This window comes from Girardinichthys multiradiatus, chromosome 15, assembly GCF_021462225.1.
Source record: "Girardinichthys multiradiatus isolate DD_20200921_A chromosome 15, DD_fGirMul_XY1, whole genome shotgun sequence".
Lineage (NCBI taxonomy): Eukaryota > Metazoa > Chordata > Actinopteri > Cyprinodontiformes > Goodeidae > Girardinichthys > Girardinichthys multiradiatus.
This window is the reverse complement of record NC_061808.1, coordinates 18,705,096-18,720,024: the sequence shown is the minus strand read 5'-3', so window position 1 is coordinate 18,720,024 and position 14,929 is coordinate 18,705,096. Positions and strand designations below refer to the sequence as shown.

At 35.5% G+C, this 14,929-nt stretch overlaps 1 long non-coding RNA gene across 4 annotated transcripts; it reads right to left on the bottom strand.

Annotated features, from left to right (window-relative positions):
• Nucleotides 1-775: 775 nt before the first annotated feature.
• LOC124881780 lies at nt 776-14,102 on the bottom strand. 4 transcript variants are annotated; one of them, XR_007041748.1, is made up of 4 exons: nt 12,955-14,102; nt 4,316-4,483; nt 3,107-3,484; nt 776-1,476 (listed from the first exon to the last, which is right to left on the bottom strand). It is a non-coding gene; the product is annotated as an uncharacterized LOC124881780 (long non-coding RNA). The 4 variants fall into 4 exon arrangements; XR_007041746.1 differs by having other exon boundaries at nt 3,086-3,484; nt 12,955-14,100; XR_007041747.1 differs by lacking the exon at nt 12,955-14,102 and adding an exon at nt 8,197-8,472 and having other exon boundaries at nt 3,086-3,484.
• Between the last annotated feature and the right edge of the window lie 827 nt (nt 14,103-14,929).

The following is a 14,929-nucleotide window of genomic DNA, read 5'->3' as shown; positions in this document are numbered from 1 at the left end:
TACTTTACCCCCTCTCAGCACATTAATTTCCACATATTAGGATGTTAATGTTTTGCTGCATTTTACAGTAAATGTATTGAGCCTAAAACACATAATTTGAATAAACAGTTACACAATTGTATGCAAGTAAAAATTTATTGTTTAAGAGGTTGGGCAGCAACCAGTGTGTGCATGCAGAGGTTGTAGTTTGCTCTCATTTCCCTGTTCTTTCATCGTCAGCTAAGTATTCCCTTGATCTCCTGTGTCTCCGAATGCTTGGAACGTGGTCTTAATTTAGCAGAAAACAGCTGAACAATGGAATTCAATGGAAGTAAAATGCAATGGAAACCTTGGAAAATCCAAACTAAGTCAAAAAACAATGAGCTTTAACAGCCTGTGGAATCAACAGCTTGGTTTTAAAAAGTGTTAAATGCAACAGTCAGCTGTCATAATAAGTAGTTAATACAGAATATGTTGGTGCGAGGAATATGAGCTCCTGCTAAGTTACTTTTATGTGATTGAATTTTTCACAACTAAGGAAACTCTTCCTAATTTTTTGTGATCCACACTGATCCAGATGCGCACCTAATCCTTTCTCCTAACTGATGCAGAAATGTAACATTGTTAATTTAAAATCGAAAAAATATTAAATAACACCTTTATCAGTTCTTGCATTTCTTGTGCACTGCTGCACACATGCTGAATTAAGTGTTGCAGCCCTTCAAGCCTACAGTTTCACTTCAATGCAAAACATGTTGCTGCGGGCACAGACACTAGAGCTAATGTTAGCTATGACACTTCTGGTACTGGCAAACGTTGTAGCCCACAATAGACCAGGGTTCAGAGCCAAAATACACAAGAGTTCCCTGTCAAAAAACAATTCAACCTGAAAAGACTCAAAAATGAGAGAAACATGGAGATGTCAGTTAGAGAAGTTTATTAGCTGATGTTTGTTTCCTTTTGGCGCTCGGACCCTGCTTGAATGAACATCTTAGGGTTAGAATTAGAGAAGTCTTCCCCCCGGGATCCTGAGACTGGTGGTGGAGTGGAGGTCTGAGGAGATAAGGAAGTCGGAAGAAGCTTGAAGCCTGATGGTGGAGATGGGGTGGAGGAGGGTCGAAGCTCAGCTGAAGAGCAGGAGATTCTGCATATGAAGGTGTTTTAAAGCGAAGCCTTGAGGGATGATTGGCTGAAGAGGAATGCAGATCAGAAGCTGATTGGTTTGAGCGGAGAACCAAGTGGAGTAGTTAGACAGAACCGTAAGTAGAGGTGAGTCTTCCAAGTTCAATCACAAATGCACCCTGATGCTGGGATTTTAACTGGGAAAGTTGCAGCTCGGCTAGAGACCAGGGGTGCCCAAGTCCATTCCTCGAGGGCTACTGTCCTGCAACTTTTAGATGCATCTGTTCTTCAACACACCTGAATCAAATGGCTGAACTCCCTCATCAGCATGTCTCTCCGCTCTGCAGAAGCCTGGTAACCCATTGTGGCGCCCTCCTTTAAGAAACAAAAATATATTGTAATATCTCATAACAATACATTTCCATATTTGTGAAAATAGTGCCTATATTTGTCTATATACAGCAATATGTGCAGGAACCATGTATGGCTATATATTAATAAAATATATACAGCGATGTCCTTGCTACATTTTTACACGTAGTAGTTTTATCAAAATGTTAAATTACTCCATTCTTACATGAATTAACATGAGCTGTTATCTGACTATTTCTTGCAGTTACACATCTCATAAATTAAAATATCTATCACAAAAGAAAGTTGCTTTGTTAAAGTCATTTGGCAACATCAAGGAGAACAATATTTTACATTTACACCATTCCTTTTGCAATGAAAATTTATTTTCATACATATTTTGTGTCAATATATGAAACCCCTTTTGAATTCCATTGAAATACAAAAAATAGGTAAAAACTAGGTAAAATATTTTGTGCAAAATTTGATGAGTTCATTTGTCAGGGGAATAATAATAAGAAACATTCGAATTACAATGGGCCCACACATTGCTTTTATTGCTCGGGCCTAATAATGTGTACTTTAACACTTTCTCCCATTTTTCCTCCTGTTCTTTTCTTCGCTCACCACTGTCAGTGTGTGAATGTGTGTATGAATGGATGGATGACTGATTGTAGTGTAAAGCACTTTGGGGTCTTCAGAGTAGATAAATCGCTATACAAATGCAGGCCATTTACCATTTTACCATTTTGCCATTTTGTCAAACCAACATGTTTACAAAGTTCTCTGGACCCCATATCAATAAGCACGCCCCTCCCCCCACATACAGTGAGTAGGTACCGATCAACCGGAGGAGGGGGACGGGAGGCTTCTTTGGTATTATCATTTGTAGTAATATGAAATGGGCATTGCTTTTTAATTAAATCTAGCTAGCTTTACAATTTAAGAGTTAATAGTAAGAACTAGTTTTAATATAATTTAATGAAGGTGAATTATCTCTCTTTTTTGTGGCATGCCCTGGAGGCCATGGCCCTCAGCATTTTCCTATATTGCCTTATGGGCCAGCTGGTGTTCTTTCGAGTCAACAAACTTTGTCAGAACTGCATACATGTACCACAATGTCTTATGTGACTGCTGTAACATGTGTATGTGTCTTTTCATTGTCGTCAACTGAAATATATCTGAATTGAAAAGTTGAAAATATTGCTATGTGATAAAAATGCGATAATTGTGATTAATTGATTGCACAGTCTCTGATTAGTTAGATTGTTTTTTTTATCACAGCCTACCAATAAATTAAATCAATGTGTTAATTAATTATTTGACTATAAGCTCAATCTAATTTTTCCTTGTAAACATTACAAGTAGGGAGAAATTACTTTCTTGCTGTATAATATATAAGTTACTTTATTTACTTTATATAGAAGTATTTTTTTAATTTGTAAAATTGTATTCTTCAAATATTACAGAAAATGACAAAATCATAAAAGTTGTCAAATTAAACAAATAAAAACCAAACAAATACATTATATTTTAAATGTCCAGCTCCACCTCTACAACCCATTAAATCAACAAACTCTTGTCGAGTCTTTATCAAGTTAACATGAGTGCCACAAAAACATGATTTACACACTTTGCTCTCACTGCCACACACTTGTTTGGCTCGTCTGCTGGAGGACTGTGGAGAGGGATAATTGCTATAGCCACAGGGCTCCATTAATCAGCTGGGTGCATTTGTTGGGGTTTTGTTACGTTCCACCTCCCCCTCTGTCCCTCTCTTACTGCCGGGCTTTACCTTACAGTGAAGCCACCAGAAACTGGAGCAGGCTGTGGAGGACCGCTGCAAGCTCACGCTGGGTTAATAAATGCTATTAGCCTCTATCTCTTGCCTCTTAATTTCTCATTTCACCAAGGAGCGTTAAAACAAAACTACAAGAGCAGCAGAGTTAATCAGAGGATGGTGGCAGGGCTGCGATGTCTTGATTGAGAGAGCTGGACTCACATGAAGAAGGAGAGTAGTTGGTGCTCGGACCTGTGGTAACATTTGTGGACATTTTATTTTGTGTAACACTGCAGCACTGGGGTCAAATATCACTTTATATATTATCAATAACTACAGGCAAGTATGTTTTGTTGTGTCCTTTTCACATTTATTATAATACACTCAGATTTAGAGAATTTTCCATCCTTCTTAAGCCAATTAATAAGAAAGTTATGTTGAAATACAGACCATGTGAGATGGATGGATGGATGGATGGACACAGATAGTGATGATTGATGGATGGTGGACGGATAGATGGATTGACATATCAAAGGACAAACAGATGGATAGATTGATGGATCAAAAGATACATTTATGAAGGGTTGCAGAGATTGACTGATCAATTCCTGAATAAATTGATGGACTGATTAATACAAAGATGTATAAATTTAACTTTTTGACAATAGGACAGGGAATAAATTGGAAGTATTAATATTATTCAATACCTTTTGTTTCCATTTGTATGCAGACCTGGAAAGCTTAAATGAAATTCTGTCCTTTTCCACATTTTTCCAGAATTGTTCTAATTGTAGTATCCCTATTTCAGTTAGCTGTGTTGCAGTCATAAAACAGAATTTTAGGTACCTTTGATAATATAATTTCTAAGATCTTATACTCGACCACAATTGCAGGCGCTCTCTCCGCATTGCTTATTGCTTATTTTCAGTCACCTAAATCATCACCTAATGATGCATGTATATTATCTTGCAACCTTTTGTTGCATGTCTGTTCCCCTAAAAGCCATAATTGTGATTTTGACATCAAACGCAAGCCATCTACGCTGTATTTAATCACATCGAAGATAAACAAAATCAATTGCACCTCACAGCTCGAACTTTAAATGGCTCACTCATACGAGTTGAATCTTTTCCCGGTTCGTTGACGTGGAGGATCTGGACGGAGTCACCTTTAAAGCGAAAGCCAGGTTGTGTCGTTGACGTCCAGGAACGGGATCGATACCTTCATCTCAAGTTCATTCTAAACTGGCAGCTGGTAAAAAAATAAATAGATGAAGCCACTGTGGCATCAGCTTTTTACAGCTTTATGATGCTTCTGCATACATAGCACGGTTGTTGCTGCTTCAAGCATTGTTTAGAAAACACACAGCTCACAGAGAAATGTGTAACTTTATCCAGTTGTTTTTAGTGTCAGGCACAGCTGAGCCAAAAAATAAGTAGTCGATGATTAAAGGGTTGCACGTTTCTTATAACAAGTTGATAAAAGGTAAAAATTTCATGCTTCTCTGGCTGCTGGAAATTTTAGGGTTAGAACAGGTTTAATTGTTGCATAAGATATTTAAAACTGCATGAAACCGTTACTACCTTAGGGTCTGCTTAGGTTTTTACATTAGAGAATTACTATGGATATAGCATTCATTTAAGATTACTTGAATATATCTGTATTATAAAATTTTGTTTAGATTTAAAGTTTATTGAAGAAGCTAAAAGGACATTTACATTTTTCTAAAAGAATAATGTGTATTAGGGCCAAAATCTCTTAAAAGAAAGTGCAATTTTCCCTGTGTTAAAATGAGGAATGTTGAGCATCTTGTGAAGTTATACATTTGTATCAGTTTCACGAATAATGAAATACGTCATCTTTTAGCATATCAGCATAAATTTATTAACATTATCAGGAATTTAAAACAATTGTGCAAATGACTGCACTTGATTTGAAGAAAGAACCATACGGACTTGGAAGAAATTGCTTCTTTTGTGGAAGAGGAGCTGTCTCATTACGAGTTTATTCTGGTAATTTTTATAACTTTATTTTCATATTATTACAACTTTATTGTTGTAATAGTAGGACTTTATTCTCATAGACCTAATATTATGACTTTATACTCATAATGTTGACTTTTTTCTCATAATTAAAAGAAATTATAATTTCTCACAGTTTGGCCATAATACCCAATTGTAGCTTACATATTCTACACTTTCACTGAAAATAAATTAAAATGGTCAAATAACTATTAGTTGATACAGTTTATTTGGATGCAAAATAAGCAATGTTCTAATAACATTTATTAAAACATTGTGGACTTTGACTTTCACTTCCTACTATCTGTAAATAAATTAACAAGTAATTAATAAGAAAGAAGGGTTAAACATTCACCTTGAAAGTGCTTGTGCTTGAAAGTGGACAAATTGGATTGTGGAAAGGCTATAAGAATTGTTTAGTTTGTATGTGAATATAAACAAAAACAACTCTTTGTTGGTTTTTCAATTAAATAAAGGTTGACCTTAACATGTAAGAGCAATAATTCATAGATCTTTCTTTAAAATAACAGTTTTTTTTCAAAGAAACATAGAAGGCAAGCTGAAACTTGGATTGAAAGGGAGAAAGCGAGTTTCTGTAATCCCGGAAGCTCCAGTAGGACAAAACTACTGAAAAAATACAGCATCACTAAATGTATAATCTACATGTTTATCCATAAATAATAATATCAGTAATACTTCACAAAGCAGTATAAATATTTTTTTATCTGTATATAATGTACATTTAAATTACATTGAAAACATCTCACAACAAACACTTTCATGCTGCATGGGCTATGTAAACATTTTACAAAATGCTAAATTTTTCTATTTACCAGAGAAATTTAATAAATGTATCGTAGTTTGAAGGGTTTTTATATTTAACGGAAACTAACTAAAAAACAAAAACTGAACTTGAGAAAACATTTTCGCTACCTAAAATAAATAAAAACTGTAATTAAAAGGAAGAAATTATAGCTGGAACTGTATTGTAACTAAATCGTACTAAAATTATAGACAGAATACCCTTCGTTTTCATGTTTATCAGTTTATTTATAAGCCTTGCGAACTGATGTGAAATGGATATTTTTTCCACATGAGCAGTTTACATCAGCTGTGGTCATGGCACCCCATAGTACCTGGCGGCACTTTATAAATTACATTTTTGTTAACCACCCTTGCCCGCAAAACGAACGCAAGAAAAACGGTGGGAAAGGACCAGAGTCCTATATGGGATTTCTTTGTGTATAACTGCGAGAGAGATAAAAGCAAGTATCTTGTAGTAGCAACAGATAATAATAAATGTGAAATACTTCTCAAGGGGAGAAGTTGCGAGTACCTCGACAAGCTCTGTGTAGCTGCCCTAAAAGAGAAGCCACATGACCGGTGCTTTCACCGTTGACCAAGCTGCTGGCCAGTTAATACACATGAACAAAGCAAGCAGTAGGATGCATTGGTAAATATGTTTATTGAGACTGGGACATCCACACAACTCTGTGATTGAGATTAAGTTTACATTATATTGTGTAGTGTTATATTAGTTAATATTTTCAGCAGCTGCAGTATTACACACATTTTGTACTTAGGGCTGCTGTCTTGTGGACTGTTACTTATTGTGGAAAGTTGGTTGTTGAACTGGAACTCAATATATTTATATGTAAAGTTGAGTCTTTATTAACCAATGCGTTTATACATAATTTCATAAATACGATACTCTGACCTCTTTGAATACTGCACCTAAAAATAACCCAAGAATGAATAAAGTAAAAGGGGCACTAAAACCAATAAAAACTAAGCATTACTAAAATTATAATAACTAATAAAACTAGCAAACTCACTCTAAAAACTAATTAAAACTGAATTAGAGAAAACTAAACTAGAATGAAAAATCCAACATTATAACCTTTGTGGTTAGGTCATCTGAAGTGAGCTGCCTTATTACTTAAAGTAAAACGCAACAAATATAAACATACTAATTGTTTTAGTTTAAAAAATGTAGTGCGCAATTGTTAGCACTGCTGCCCTGCAGCATAAAGAGATTGTGTTCAAATCCTGGGCTGCGGCATTTCCAGTTTGAACTCGTGTATCCGTGGGTTCTCTCCACGCATTAGGCTTTCTCTCACCATCCAAAAACATGCACGCTTGGTTAATTTATCTTTCTAAATTTCGCTTTGGATTTTGTGTGTGTCACGGTTGTCCTGTTTGTCTTTGTGTTGGACTAGCGACCTCTCCAGGGCTGTGCCCCACCACTTGCACAATGACCATTGAAGATAAGCATCAAGTCCCCTGCAAGGATAAGTAGGTATAGATAATGGATGGATGGTCCCAAAAATGTTTTAACACATTTTTATATCTTAAAATGTAGCAACAAGATTTAGCTTGCTTTTAAAACTTAAACTACTCAAATAAAGAGAGAATTGTTTTCCTTAAGAGGTGAACAGTGGATCAGGTAGTTGCTACCATTGCTTCATAGCTTAGAGGATCAAATCTTGATTGTCATTTGGTTTTCTTTTGACTCATCTGGATAAATAAAGGTCAAATAAAAAAATTAAAAAAATAAAGATCTTAATTTAGGCCTTGCTGTACACAGTTTGCATGGTTTTCTCTTGCTTTTTTTGTTTTTACAGTTGTAAGTCCTGCGATGTAATGAAAACTTTGTCGGGTTTATTACCCTTCTTGCCATCAGTTGCTGGAAAATGACAAAAGCTGTGGGAAAAGAAAATTAGTGAATGAATGTCCTGTAGGATGTTTTTAGTGTTTCTGCATTAATAAGAAGTTCTCATTACAATAAACCACTTTCAAACCATCAGTTAAAGAAAACCTTAAGTTCGAAACTCCCTGTTTGTTGTGTTTTTTAGGGTAAATCATGTAAAACATTCAGTTGAATTTTTATTAGGCTGCTCTGCAAAAAAAAAAAAAAAACAGATTATAAATTCCTAAACATACATGGGTAAAAAGCACCACTTAAATCTCATCTTTCAGTGTGAGCCGTTTTATTCCAGACTTGGCTCCCACCAGATCTGGGGATGACTTTCATTTAGCCTCACTTCTCCATCCAGCCGGGGTCACCCCTGTTGGTATAGCAAGCACAGCAGTCACATTGCTCCCCCATGCGCACAGATTGATTACTAGAGCCGCCTGGAACCTTTCATATTTCCTAGTCAGCATTTTTTGCTGGATAATTTTGGCAGCCTTTAAGGATATCGCTGCCTTAATCGGGGATAAAAATAAACGGGTGGTGGAATGGCTATATCTGGCTTTATAATCTTGTATTCTACACTGTGAGGATCCAAATGTCTGGCTTTGGCTCCGTTCAATGGGATTAAACCTTTTTCCCAGCTGATACCAAAAGAGGTCCATATGTCCTATTTTTAAAGCACGAGGGTTCTGAGTTGAGAATATTTTAAAAGTGTTATTGATTTAAATACGAATTCACCTAAGAATGATTTTGGCTTGTATCCATTGAGATGTCAGCAGATTTAGGTCTCAGATGTTCAATAGATTCAGTTTGTATTCATGCAGGTATAAACATCCTGGTGTATTTATCTTTATTTAGAGAAAGAGCAGAATTTAAATCTTGAATTGTTTTCCCCAGAATGTTTATATAGTACAGGCACATTATTTCAAACAATCTTTCAGAAATATTCTTGTTTTAAGGCAATGCCTGTCATCTATATTGGTCACAATGAAAAATAAGAAAAGCATAGTCTAATAGATTAATCAGCCAGCTATTTTAAAATATATTTAAAACGGGGAAACAACAGTTCTCCTCACAGTTTCTTTCAACTTTTTGTCCAATTAATAATAGCAGAAATGTTATAAACATATAAACAGATTACTATTTGAAAAGTCATTGGAAAAGATTGAACTCTACATGGTGAAAATTTTATTCAAAGTGTCCTTTCTAGTTCAATAACCTTTTAGAGCCATAAAAAGAGCTTTTAGAGCCACAAAATCCTTAACTATTGAAAGTATAAAACCTAAACAAATGATATCAGCCTTTCCATTGTTTATCAAATCAGAAAGGCCATTTATATGCACCTTTGTTGCACTTTCCAGCCTGTACTAAAAACAGGAAGTGAATGCCATGTATGGATGATAACATATCTGTAGCCACGAATATAAAGGGCTTTTCCTGCACATGCTGTAGGATGCAGACTGATCCCTTGACAAGGAAATCCCATTCTCACAGAAATATTACAACTGCTCGTATGGCCGCTTATTAGCAGCAGAGAAAATGGATATAGTGAACATTTCTTCCACAAAAATCATCTATGCAGGAACCATGAATGAGCTCTGTGGAAGTAAATAGGGGAACAGGACTGATTTCTCCTCACCCACCAAAATCCCTCTCTCTGTTAGAAACACATGCTGAATCAAGATTGTTTGATTTAAAGGTAGAGATAACCCAAATCCAACCAAAAAGAACAACGCAGTTCATGCTATGGCTAGATAACTCGAGCAGAAAGTTAACTTCGGACCAGTGAGGTGATCGCAGCTGTTGTTTGTGAGCATAAGGTTTATCAGTTTATCAGGCCTGATTGTCTATCAGTACTTTCCCTTTGGTCCATCATGTCTAGCATTAGGTGCTCTTTTTAGGCCAAACAACATAAGGATGTTAAAAAGCGAACTGCAGATGGACTTAAACGTTCCTGTAGTGTAATTAAGCACTCACAACTAAAAAAAGTACCATAATTGCATGGCTCGTTAATATAAATAAAGTTGTTTTGATGATACAGTCATTAGGAAGAACCTGATGATGCATGCCTGTACACATCATTTTAGTGTTTCAAATTACAGTTTTTGCCACAGTCAAGTGGTCATGTGTTTTTTTTAAAGCAAGATTGGGTTTTTGACAGAGCGCTTTTACATTTCTCAATAGGGTGCCAATTTGTTTGGTCTCCAAACTACAGATCTTAGACATTTGTTTTGATTTCCTCCTCCTCACTGGATTAATCATAAAAATCTTCACATTATGAACTACAATTTTACTCTCACTACTTTGGTCTTATGCATTTATGCCAGTTAGGCCCTTTTCAGTCATGAAAAAGAATCTAAATATTGTGAGCTCCAAGACAGAACAAAACTGAAAAGGAAAAGTTGAAAAAATTAAGATGCCATTTCATACTTTTGTGATTTAGTCATTTTCTACCTGACATTTTCAAGAATGAAGTTGAGCTGTCTCTTGGAAGATGTTCGTACTGACCATGTGTCAATTAATTACTGCCAGGGGGATGTTTTGCACAACTGAGGATTTAAAGTAATTTTCTATTATCTAATATCATACTGTAAGGAATTATTGAATTTATGACTCAGAAAAATATCTAAAAATAAATAAGAATCTACTGGTTTGATCAGGGTTACAAATCTGCTAATGGAAATAATAAGGAAAGGGGTGTTATACAAAGTTTAAAAAAAAAATGTATCTAACCCTAAGTACAATTACATAAAAATATACATGAGATTTGAACATTTATGATGATCTCCATAATTAATCAAAAGAATTACCCAGAAAAATAAAATGAAATGGAAACAGTAAGAGATGAAATGACTAGAAATGGTGCTATGATTTGATAAATTGGCTTAAAGCCCACATTTATTAAAGAAACAGTAACTTAAGAAAATTGCCAATAAGGTTTGCTTTAACCCTCAAATATAAAGCATGATGTAATTAAGAGACTGAAGAAAAAAACTAGCAGTGAAACATAATAGTTGACATATTTGGTTGACAGCAGTTAGCAAGGTGAGCGCGGGGTCTTAAAAATTCTAAAATTTGAAAAGATTCTAAATTTAAGGCCTTAAAAAGTCTTAAATTTACTTAATTATTGTGTTCAAATTTTAAATTATTTTACATAGCTCCTAATTTTCTTACGCCCATGTAACACAAATGCTCAATAAAATGCTTTATTCTTAAGGGGAGAAGTTTGTGCTTAATTGAATGTGTTTACAACTGAAAACACACAGCCAGCCAATTAGCTTTTGTGTTATTGGCGACTCCACATCACTTGATGGTCCATGTGTGGAAATAGAAGAAGTGGTATGGGAAAATGCAAGTATAACAACGCATGGCTTAAAAGGAACAAGTTTAAGGCTTGGTTAAAGCCTACTGCTGTTTATGCAGTAGGCTTCGGTCACGGCCTACATTACAAGCGGAGGTTCTCTGGATTCACTACATGGTGACTAAACACCACTCGTACAGCGGAAATTAAGAAATCCGAGGCTTGTTCCAAACCATGTTTTTGGTGGAAAAAGAAAAAATTGCATCCATAACCCCCTTTTGACTGGCAGATTTCATCTGCTTTATTTCTAAAATGCTTGAACTGCTAGTACACATGTTTGATAAAGGTCAGAATCGAACTACCCAAACCAAACACCTGGACCAGCTACCTGGGATCCAGCAGCATGCAGCTGCCAACGACTTAACGAAGAACGTTAAAGTAAGTAAATGTATTTTAGCAAACATGCTTACCACCACATTTATTAAATTTAAGTATTTGGTAAAATGGCTACTCAAGTACTGAGTAACTGTTTTATCATAACATCTGATTAAGTATTTTAAAACGAGATAATCAGACAGACATAAATATAAGGTCAAGTGTAAATTCTGGAATTTCAAAGACTAAAATAAAAATAATTATACAAAAAATAACATAATTGTAAAATAAATTCACACAGAAGAAACACTTTCCAAAATAAATCTTTTTCTGCTTTGAAGTTATGAAACCAATACTTACAGTATGTATCTTTGTTAAAACAGTTCAAAGTACTTCCAGTGACAATATCTGTTTACTGTGTGTTCATTTGACATCCAAATGGCTCAACAGGCTCAGCAGACAGAAAATAACATTAAAACAAAGCTTGTGTTCATACTAGCAGTCTCACTATCACATAAACTGTAGGTGTCTCTCTGGTATTTTTGGTTAAAACGAGCCTTTTTTGACCTTACAGTGGATAGAGTAGCTAGAAATTGTACTTAAGTAGGAGTTGTAAAAAAGTAAAAAGTACAGTGCAGTAAAACTACTCAAGTAAATTTTTTTTTCAAAATGTTAATGAAACTGAGTAAACATAACTAGTTACTACTGACTAGTTCTATATATAGAAAAAAACAATTTAGTCAGTTTACATAAACAAATGCACCTTGCAATTAATTTTATGGCTGCAATTCTTTTGTTTGTTTCTCTATGTCGTGATATAGGTCTCAAATTTCATTCATAATGGTCTTAAAAAGGTCTTAAAAAGTAGTTAATCTCAGTTGGTGAAACCCGCCAGAACTCAGAGTTATCGGTTAAAGTTAGTTAGAGTGGTGCTTAGAGTCGGTACTGTCCACTTTAAGGGCATCTGAATTCCTAGTATCCTATTCTTTCACAATTATTTTTAATATACTCCATACAAATGTATGAAAATAGCAGGTAAGATGGAAAATATAAATGCTTTATATCCTCCAGCCGTGTAATACCTTTTTTGGTCAGGTCTAAGCCTTAATTAGTAGGCTCACCGTTGATCTGCATAAATGTCTGAGATTGTTTGGTATTTGAAAACTGTGCATTTCATTGCCTCAACTGACTTGCTCTTATAAAAGCTTAAAACCAAACCAGACCACTTAATTCAATTACCGCCAACGCTTTCAAAAACCACAAGGGAGCCAGCTAATGGTGTTAAAAACTTGAAAAGTTAGAAAAATAAGCTTGAGGAAGTTCTCACTACCTGGGAAAGAAGTCTGCTCCTCAAGGCATTCTTATACCGTATGATAGTAAAAGCTCCACTCTTCAGGGCCTTGTTGCGCCTTTGTGAGCTCAAATGCTGGATTTTAGTTTATGCTCCTCCCAGGAGGAACTGAGCTTTGCAGAAGTTAGAGGAGGGTTATGTGAAGTTCAGTAGAAGTGTTTTCTCTCAGCTAACTTTTTAATAAAAGACACAAGTATGGATCGAGATATTCCACGGAAGCATGTTCGTAAGAGAGAGGATGGGGAGTTGTTGGAGAATACAGAGGTTTTGTCAAAAGTAAAATAGCATCCTGTGGGCTTTACCTTACAGAATTAAGAGAAAGAGACAAATGTTGTGCCAGAAGCTGACGAAAATATGTCTGTGTTTAAGGCTGTGCAGTTATACTGTGGTCTGTAAGGTCTCCACCTCATATTTGTTTCCTGCACCCTTCCCCCTTCTCCGACATTCACCCACATTAATTCTATAATTGTGCCTTCCTCTCATTTTCCCCCTCGTTATGCATTTAATGTTTCCAATTTGCCATCATCACAGAAAAACGCCACAAGAAGCCATAAATTCTTTTCTAATTCAAAATAATTAGGATTACACGGATCAGTGGTTTTCAATCAGCGAGATCATCGCAATGATAGATGGTAGGATAACTGGTCATTGGCGAGACATAAATATTGTGTCGTTCAATTAATCTGGTCTAATGAGGTGTCAAAGCTGCCACTCATCCATCAAATACAATTAGGAATAAACACATATGCATGGAGATGGGTAATTAATAATTAGCAAAGCAAAGAAATCAGTATTGGTTTCAGCAGCCACATCCACAGTGCAAATTACCACAACTCTTTCTTCATCTGAATGAGACAATGCCACATCAAAGGAATTTGGATCAGCTTTTTATTCCTCTTTGTCTCTTATTGTTCTGTGCCCTGCTTCTATGCTATGAAATATATATTAGAAAAGTGTTATAATGTTTTAACAGGAAAGGTTCAAAGACAACCACAAATAATAATATTTATATTTTATTTGTAGAGTGCTTTACATGATACTCAAAGATGCTTTAAATGCAAACACAGAATGACAGGATGGAATGAAATACTGAAAAGATCAGAAAATAAAACAACATTGACATTAACAACCTTTTATGACGTAAGTTCACATGTGATTTTGCACATGTTCTCACATGTGCAAAATCACATGTGAGAACATGTGATCACATGTGACGAATTGACCATATTGGAAATTCTATATGATGAAATCACATGTGAGATTTGTGAAACACATTGGCAATATGGATTTAACATGTGAAAATGTGATTACATGTGAAGCCCATGTGAAACCCACAGGTTAGCATGGGCATCCATTTAGAACCCATTACATGTGTGAAATCCTTGGATTACATGTGAAACACATGGGAAAACAAGTAAAATGGTAAATCATCTGCTCTTATATAGCGCTTTTCTATTCATATTGTACACTCAAAGCATTTTACACTAAAAGTTTCACTGATATGCAGATCTGAAGGCAGCTTGAGATTCAGGGCCTTGTCAAATGTGACTTGTGTTGGGGGAGACTGGAGATTAACTCACAACCTGTGTTTCACATGTGGAAGTTAGAGTGTTTGTAAAACTAAACCAGATGTGGAACACACTTACAGGGGTTGGACAATAAAACTGAAACACCTGGTTTTAGACCACGATAATGTATTAGTATGGTGTAGGGTTCTTACTGGTGCAATGTGCAATCAATGAAGACTGGCTACCAGGCTGGTCCAATTTAGCCATGAAACCTCCCACACTAAAATGACAGGTGTTTCAGTTTCATTGTCCAACCCCTGTAGTTTTTCACATGCGTTTAACAAGTAGAAAACATATCGTGTTGCAACATGTGAAATAATGTGGTAAAACACACGTGGGAATGTTCTGTTGTAATTAATTGTTGGAAATGTATCCAGAAACCGTTG